The sequence below is a fragment of the Strix uralensis genome, chromosome 1 (genome assembly GCF_047716275.1).
Source record: "Strix uralensis isolate ZFMK-TIS-50842 chromosome 1, bStrUra1, whole genome shotgun sequence".
Lineage (NCBI taxonomy): Eukaryota > Metazoa > Chordata > Aves > Strigiformes > Strigidae > Strix > Strix uralensis.
Genome location: NC_133972.1, coordinates 57,460,593 through 57,466,581, shown reverse-complemented (window position 1 = coordinate 57,466,581; position 5,989 = coordinate 57,460,593). Strand labels below are relative to the sequence as shown.

Genomic DNA, 5,989 nt, shown 5'->3' with positions numbered 1-5,989 from the left:
ATGTGTGTTAATAGAATTTTTGTAAGATTCTTGGAAGTATATTTTTCCTTCTGAATAGCCCAAAAATATGCTAAAGTATAAAAATTCCCTGAGTCTTTTTTGAGAAGGTGAAGAATTGGAAAAAATATACTGCTTTATTATGCATTTATCAGGCAGAATATTATTGCTATATAAGTCAAATAATGCATTCAGAAAGGCATCTGGGTGTATGTCTGTGGGTGTATATATGTGTTCCTCCTTTCTGTCACTTTATCTCCTTCCTTCCTTCCTTCCTTCCTTCCTTCCTTCCTTCCTTCCTTCCTTCCTTCCTTCCTTCCTTCCTTCCTTCCTTCCTTCCTTCCTTCCTTCCTTCCTTCCTTCCTTCCTTCCTTCCTTCCCTCCTTCCTTTTGCAATAAGCACCAAGAATGCACAAGTCCAAAACCCTCAGTATTTTCACTCTTACTTTCACTAAGTGTGTTTCAAACACTGAACAAATGTGTCTGTTTTATACTTCAAAATTATAGAAATGAATCGTAAGGCAAAAGCCAAACTGTGAATACACAAAAAGAGTAGGAAGCTGAAGGAAAAAGCAGAATGATATCAGTTAACATATTAGCTGTTTAAACAATTTATTTTTTTAAAAAAAGTTTGAATATTGATTGATAATTGAAGTAATGGACTCAGGTGGATTATTGTAGATGGAAAGCTCAAGGACTGTTCTTTTTGAATAGGGATGCTGCAGAAGTTTTGTAGAGACAATTTATTTTTGACATTTTAGACATTGTGCTCCTGCAGTAAGTGGACAGGGAGGAGATATTACTGGAGTGTTCTCCCTTCTGTTTCCAAACCATCCATACTAGCAATAGATAAGTTCTTTCCCTGTTCCCAAAAGAAGAAAGAAATCAGAGAAATAATGAAGTTGCATCTGACTGTGGTTTTTACTCAGTTCCTGGAATGATGAAGTCACCTTTCTTGTGAGCTGATTGCAAAGTTACATTACAGCTCATTGCTAATAGACTGTGAAATGCTACTATTTGATTATTTCTAGCATAGACTGCTATCATTATGCACACTACAGGAATAGTAACACATCTCATGACTTTGCACAATTCTAACTGAAGTGTCAAAACAAAAACAAAAAATGAAAGGCAACATTGTCTTCCTTTGCAGTAAAAATGTAAAGAATCCAGAAGCATCTCATAGCTTAGAGGTTTTCAGCAAAGTTACTGCTTTTAAGCCATGGGAAAATACCTAGATTGCTGTTTCCATTTACTACAGAAGACCACAACTATAAGAAACAGTAGGGAGTGCATCTGGGAAGCACAGACATATCTATGAGAACAAGTGCTACGAAGACAGGTAAATATATAGTATTGAAATAACAGAAAATTTTCACTCTGGATTTGGCATGTGGGACACTGGCACTAAATCCCTCTTGTAGTTTCATGTTATTGCCTTCCTCTTCACCCTTCATCTGAGAGCTCAGCCTAAAACTGAGTGTCTAAAGGAGTGTCTATGAATGGACCTTGAGTAGCCCGTATACTATGGAATGTGACACCTTGCTTGCTCCAACCAGCCACTGGCCTTACTCTGAAGTGGAGCATGCCTTGTGTTCCTCTGGGTCTAGATGTCTCAGCATCCCTTTTTAGAGCATTTTCCGGTCTTTCATGTGAGGATTTTTCCCTCTAGCAGAATCTAGGCTTCAGAAGACAAAGAAAATAAACAACTAAATATTTTTTTCCAACAGCAGTTGTGTTGGGTTTGTGTGGATGGCAGGGGGCTTTAGTATCAGGGGAGGGGACTACAGTGGTGGTCTCCTGTGAGAAGCTTCTCGAAGCTCCCCCAGCTCCACTGGATCACACCCACCTCTGTGCCAAGGCTGAGCCAAATAGCAAGGTGTCCGCGCCTCTGCAATAACATATTTCAGAAGGGGAACCTGGGAGGAGTTGTAGCTGTGAGGAAGAATTGCAAGGGGCACACCTCTGCAAACACTGCAGTTAGTGGAAGAAAGGAGGAGGAGGAGGATGGCAGGGGGAGGTGCACCAGAGCAGAGACTCCCCTGCAGCCCATGGTGAGAGGGCATGCTGTCCCTCTGCAGCCCATGGAAGTCCACAGTGGAGCAGATGCCCACCTGCAGCTCATGGAGGACCCATGCTGCAACAGGTGGCTGCACCCGAAGAAGGACGGGACTCTGGGAAGATCCCACTGTTGCAGTTCGATGCTGGGAGGACTGCAACACATGGGAGGGACCCATGCTGTAGCAGCTCAGGAAGAGTTGCCACCCTTGGGAGGGATCCACACTGGAGCAGTTTGGGAAGGGCTGCAGCCTGTGGGAAGTACTCATGTTGGAGAAAGTTTGTGGAGGACTGTCTCCTGTGAGAGGGACCCCATGCTGGAGCAGGGGAAGAACGCAAGGAGTCCTCCCACTGAGAAGGAAAGAGCCTTGGAGTATGAGGGACTGACCACCACCCCGCTCCCATGTGTCCCCCCACCCAGCGCTGCTGCAGTGGGAGGAGGTTGAGATGAGCAGATCAGGAGCAAAGCTGAGGCTGGGAAGAAGGGAGGGATGGGGGAAAGGTATTTTTAAGATGTGGTAATACTTCTCACTGTCCTACTCTGTCTGTTAAGTGTTGTTAGTGTTTGAATTAAACAGATGTTCTTTTTCTTCCCCTAATTAGTCTGTCTTTTGCCCGTGCTGGTAATGGTTGAGTCATCCCTCCCCGTCCTTATCTTGATTCCTGAGCCTTTCACTTTCTTTTCTTCTTCCCATTACTGAGGGGGAAGTGGTGAGTGAGTAGCTGTGTGGTGCTCAGTTTCCCTCTGGGCTCAAACAAGGACAGCAGAATAACTTGATTCAAGTAGAGTGGTTAATCATTTTGACCTATCAGCTTAGGAACCTACAAGGTGCAATGAGAATCTGGGCAGGTAAAACCTTTCTGGTTTGATTTTCAATCCATTTCCTTCTGCTGGCATAGCACCCATACACTGCTTCCAGAACCTCTTCTCTTCAAGAAGGACAGAGGATTTGGTCTTCTTTCAAATATCAGCCTTTTGTAAATCTGTCCAGTTTATTTTATCTACATTTTCTCAGCCTGTATCTCCCTTTCTCAACTCCTCCTAAGAATTCTAGTCATTACCCATTCTTAGTTAGCTATGAAGTGCAAATGGCTAGAACTTCTCCCTGAGCTAGCTCATCTCCTTTAGCCCTTTCCTTCTTTTGATTATTATAAACCTATTAGTGCATTTTGTCCCTCTTAGGAAAAAAGAAGGAAAAAAAAAAAAAAGAGAGACTGAAACAAAAGAAGCAAATATTCAGTATAATCGAATATTCTTCCATAGATGGGAGTCTTTCATGTTGTGGTGGTTTAGTCCCTGCCGGGGTTCGAGACCACGTGGCCGCTGCCCCTCCCCCACAAAGGGAGTGAAATACAAAGCCCCAGGGCTGAGATAAGGAGAGGTTTAATAAAACAGTGCAACAGCAACACAACAAACAATAACAATAACAGTGATAACAATGAACAGAGCAAAGTATATACTGATACAGCAAAGAGAGAACCGGCTGCGCCAACCCACACGATCACCGATTCTTCCCGCGCTCGCGCCAGGATGTGACGTCAGCATGATATATGAATAACCTGGCTAAAGCTTCCCCCCACTGCTGGGGAAACTTAACCCTATCCTGGCTAAACCAGGACACATGTGAATAGGTCCTGTCTGCAATTGTCATGTAAACAGGTTTTGGAAATATAGGACAAATTCTTTTCAAAATTAGTTTGGAATAGAATATTTTATCTGAAAGTGTTGTCAAGAGTCAGGTTTCAAGTACAACAGGATTCTGAGAAGTGATTGACAGTGATTAATTTCATCACCAAAAGTGGTTGGCACTTTCAGAGACCTGGAGGGGCAGTCAGACAGTGAGGCTTCCTGGGAGGTACTTAAGCCTAGACTTTGGTGTTTCTGATGGCTCCTGAAGGCACCAGCTACTGGCTCTGTAGTGAACCATGGCTTGTATGCATTCCTCTACTCTGTTGGAATAACACTTCTTCCCTTGGTTGTCTTGTCACAGCCCAGCTCCTGGTGCCATGCTCACTCCTAGAGAAATTGCTAGCATCTTTTATTGGTCCTCTGCCCTCCGTTCTTGCCTTGGCTGGACTCTTTGTCTTGAAGCACACAATCATAGAATCACAGAATTATTGAGGTTGGAAGGGACCTCTGGACATCATCTGGTCCAACCCACCTGCTCAAGCTGGGACACCTAGAGCCAGTTGTCCAGGAGTGTGTCCAGACAGCTTTTGAATATCTCCAAGGATGGAGATTCTACAGCCTCTCTGGGCAACCTCTGCCAGTGCTTGGTTACCCTCACAGTAAAGAAGTGTTTCCTGATGTTCAGAGAGAACCTTCTGTATTTCAGTTTGTGCACATTGCCTCTGGTTCTACCACTGGGTACCACTGAAAAGAGCCTGTCTCCATCCTCCTTTGCACCCTCCCTTCAGCTATTTATATACACTAAGATTCCTCCCCTTTGTGTTCTCTTCTCCAGGCTAAACAGTCACTGGGTCTTTCCTCATAGCAGAAATGCTCCAGCACTTTAACCATCCTCATAGCCTTCACTGGACCCTCTCCAGTATGTCCATGCGTCTCCAGTACTGGGGAGTCCAGAGCTGGACACAGTCACTGCTCCAGGTGTGACCTCACTAGCGCTGAGTAGGAGGGAAAGGTCACCTTCCTCAGCCTGCTGGCAACGCTTTGTCTAATGAAGCTTAGGACAGACACCCTCAGCCACCTTTGCTGCAAGGGCACCAATGCTGACTCACGTCCAGCTCGGTGTGCACCAGCACCCCCAGGGCTTTTTCCCCCAAGCTGCTCTCTGGATGGGTGGCACCCCGGACATAAGGGTTACTCCTGCCCAGGGGTGCACGACTTCGCACTTTTCTCCTTGTTAAACTTCACAAGGTTCCCGTTGACCCATTTTTCCAGCCTGTCGAGGTGTCTCTGGGTGGCAGCACCACCCGCCGGTGTCACCAGCCGCTCCGCTCAGCAAGGTGTCAAAAAGCAACTTGCGTTGGCCGGGAATCGAACCCGGGTCAACTGCTTGGAAGGCAGCTATGCTCACCACTATACCACCAACGCGGCGCTATGTGTGTCTTCCTGGCTGAATCCATCCTTCTATTACAGTTTCTGCCCACTCCTGGTCTAATCACAGGATTTGTAAACTGCACACTACAAGTACAAAAAAAAAGGACTACTGAGGGAAACATTCAAGTTTTCACTACGGCTGCCCAGGCTACTAGAAAACGCTGGGGTTTTTTTCAAAAAAACAGTGAAAAAAACTAAGGTATCATTCAGTGAAATATTACCAATGTTCTGATTTCTTGAAAAGAAATTCCAAATTAAAGGACTAAAACCTTCAGAAATGGCACTGCAGATAATAGCACAATTGGAAAAAAGGCCAGCTAACAGCTCCAGTTTGATAAAGCAAGCATCCTTATTTCACCATTTTTAGTAAAAGAAATACTCTCACCAGCATTAATGTTGAACTATGATGAGCTTTTTATTTCTAGTTTGAAACATTAGGTGGAAAAAATTATAATGAACAACATATGTTGTCCTTTCTCTCAGCTACTGCTTTTCTCTTCTCAGTATCATCCAAAGAAACACAAGACCACATGGAAAATGTAGCTGAAAATAAACTGAATAGATTTACAAAAGGTTGATATTTGAAAGAGGATTATCTGAAACACAAGTTTGAAATTTTTAAATTCAAACTTAAGTACATTTTTATCACATAATGTATGATGAAAGGTTTTCTATTACAGTGGATAGAGCCAATAAACTACTTCAGAGGGACAAATTCTCAAAACTCAGATGCTGTGAGGATACCCTATGAATAATCCAGGGCGTTCTAGGGCATCTGTGATTTCTTTTCTGAGAATGGCCTGTTTACAGACAGATCTGGTTCTTAACAGGCAGGAATGTTTTGCTTTTCTCAGCAAGCTTATGGATGAAAAC

General features: G+C 43.9%; 1 non-coding gene across 1 annotated transcript; it reads right to left on the bottom strand.

Moving 5' to 3' along the window:
* Positions 1-5,038: 5,038 nt before the first annotated feature.
* TRNAG-UCC (transfer RNA glycine (anticodon UCC)) lies at positions 5,039-5,110 on the bottom strand. The gene has a single exon. It is a non-coding gene; the product is annotated as a tRNA-Gly (tRNA).
* Between the last annotated feature and the right edge of the window lie 879 nt (positions 5,111-5,989).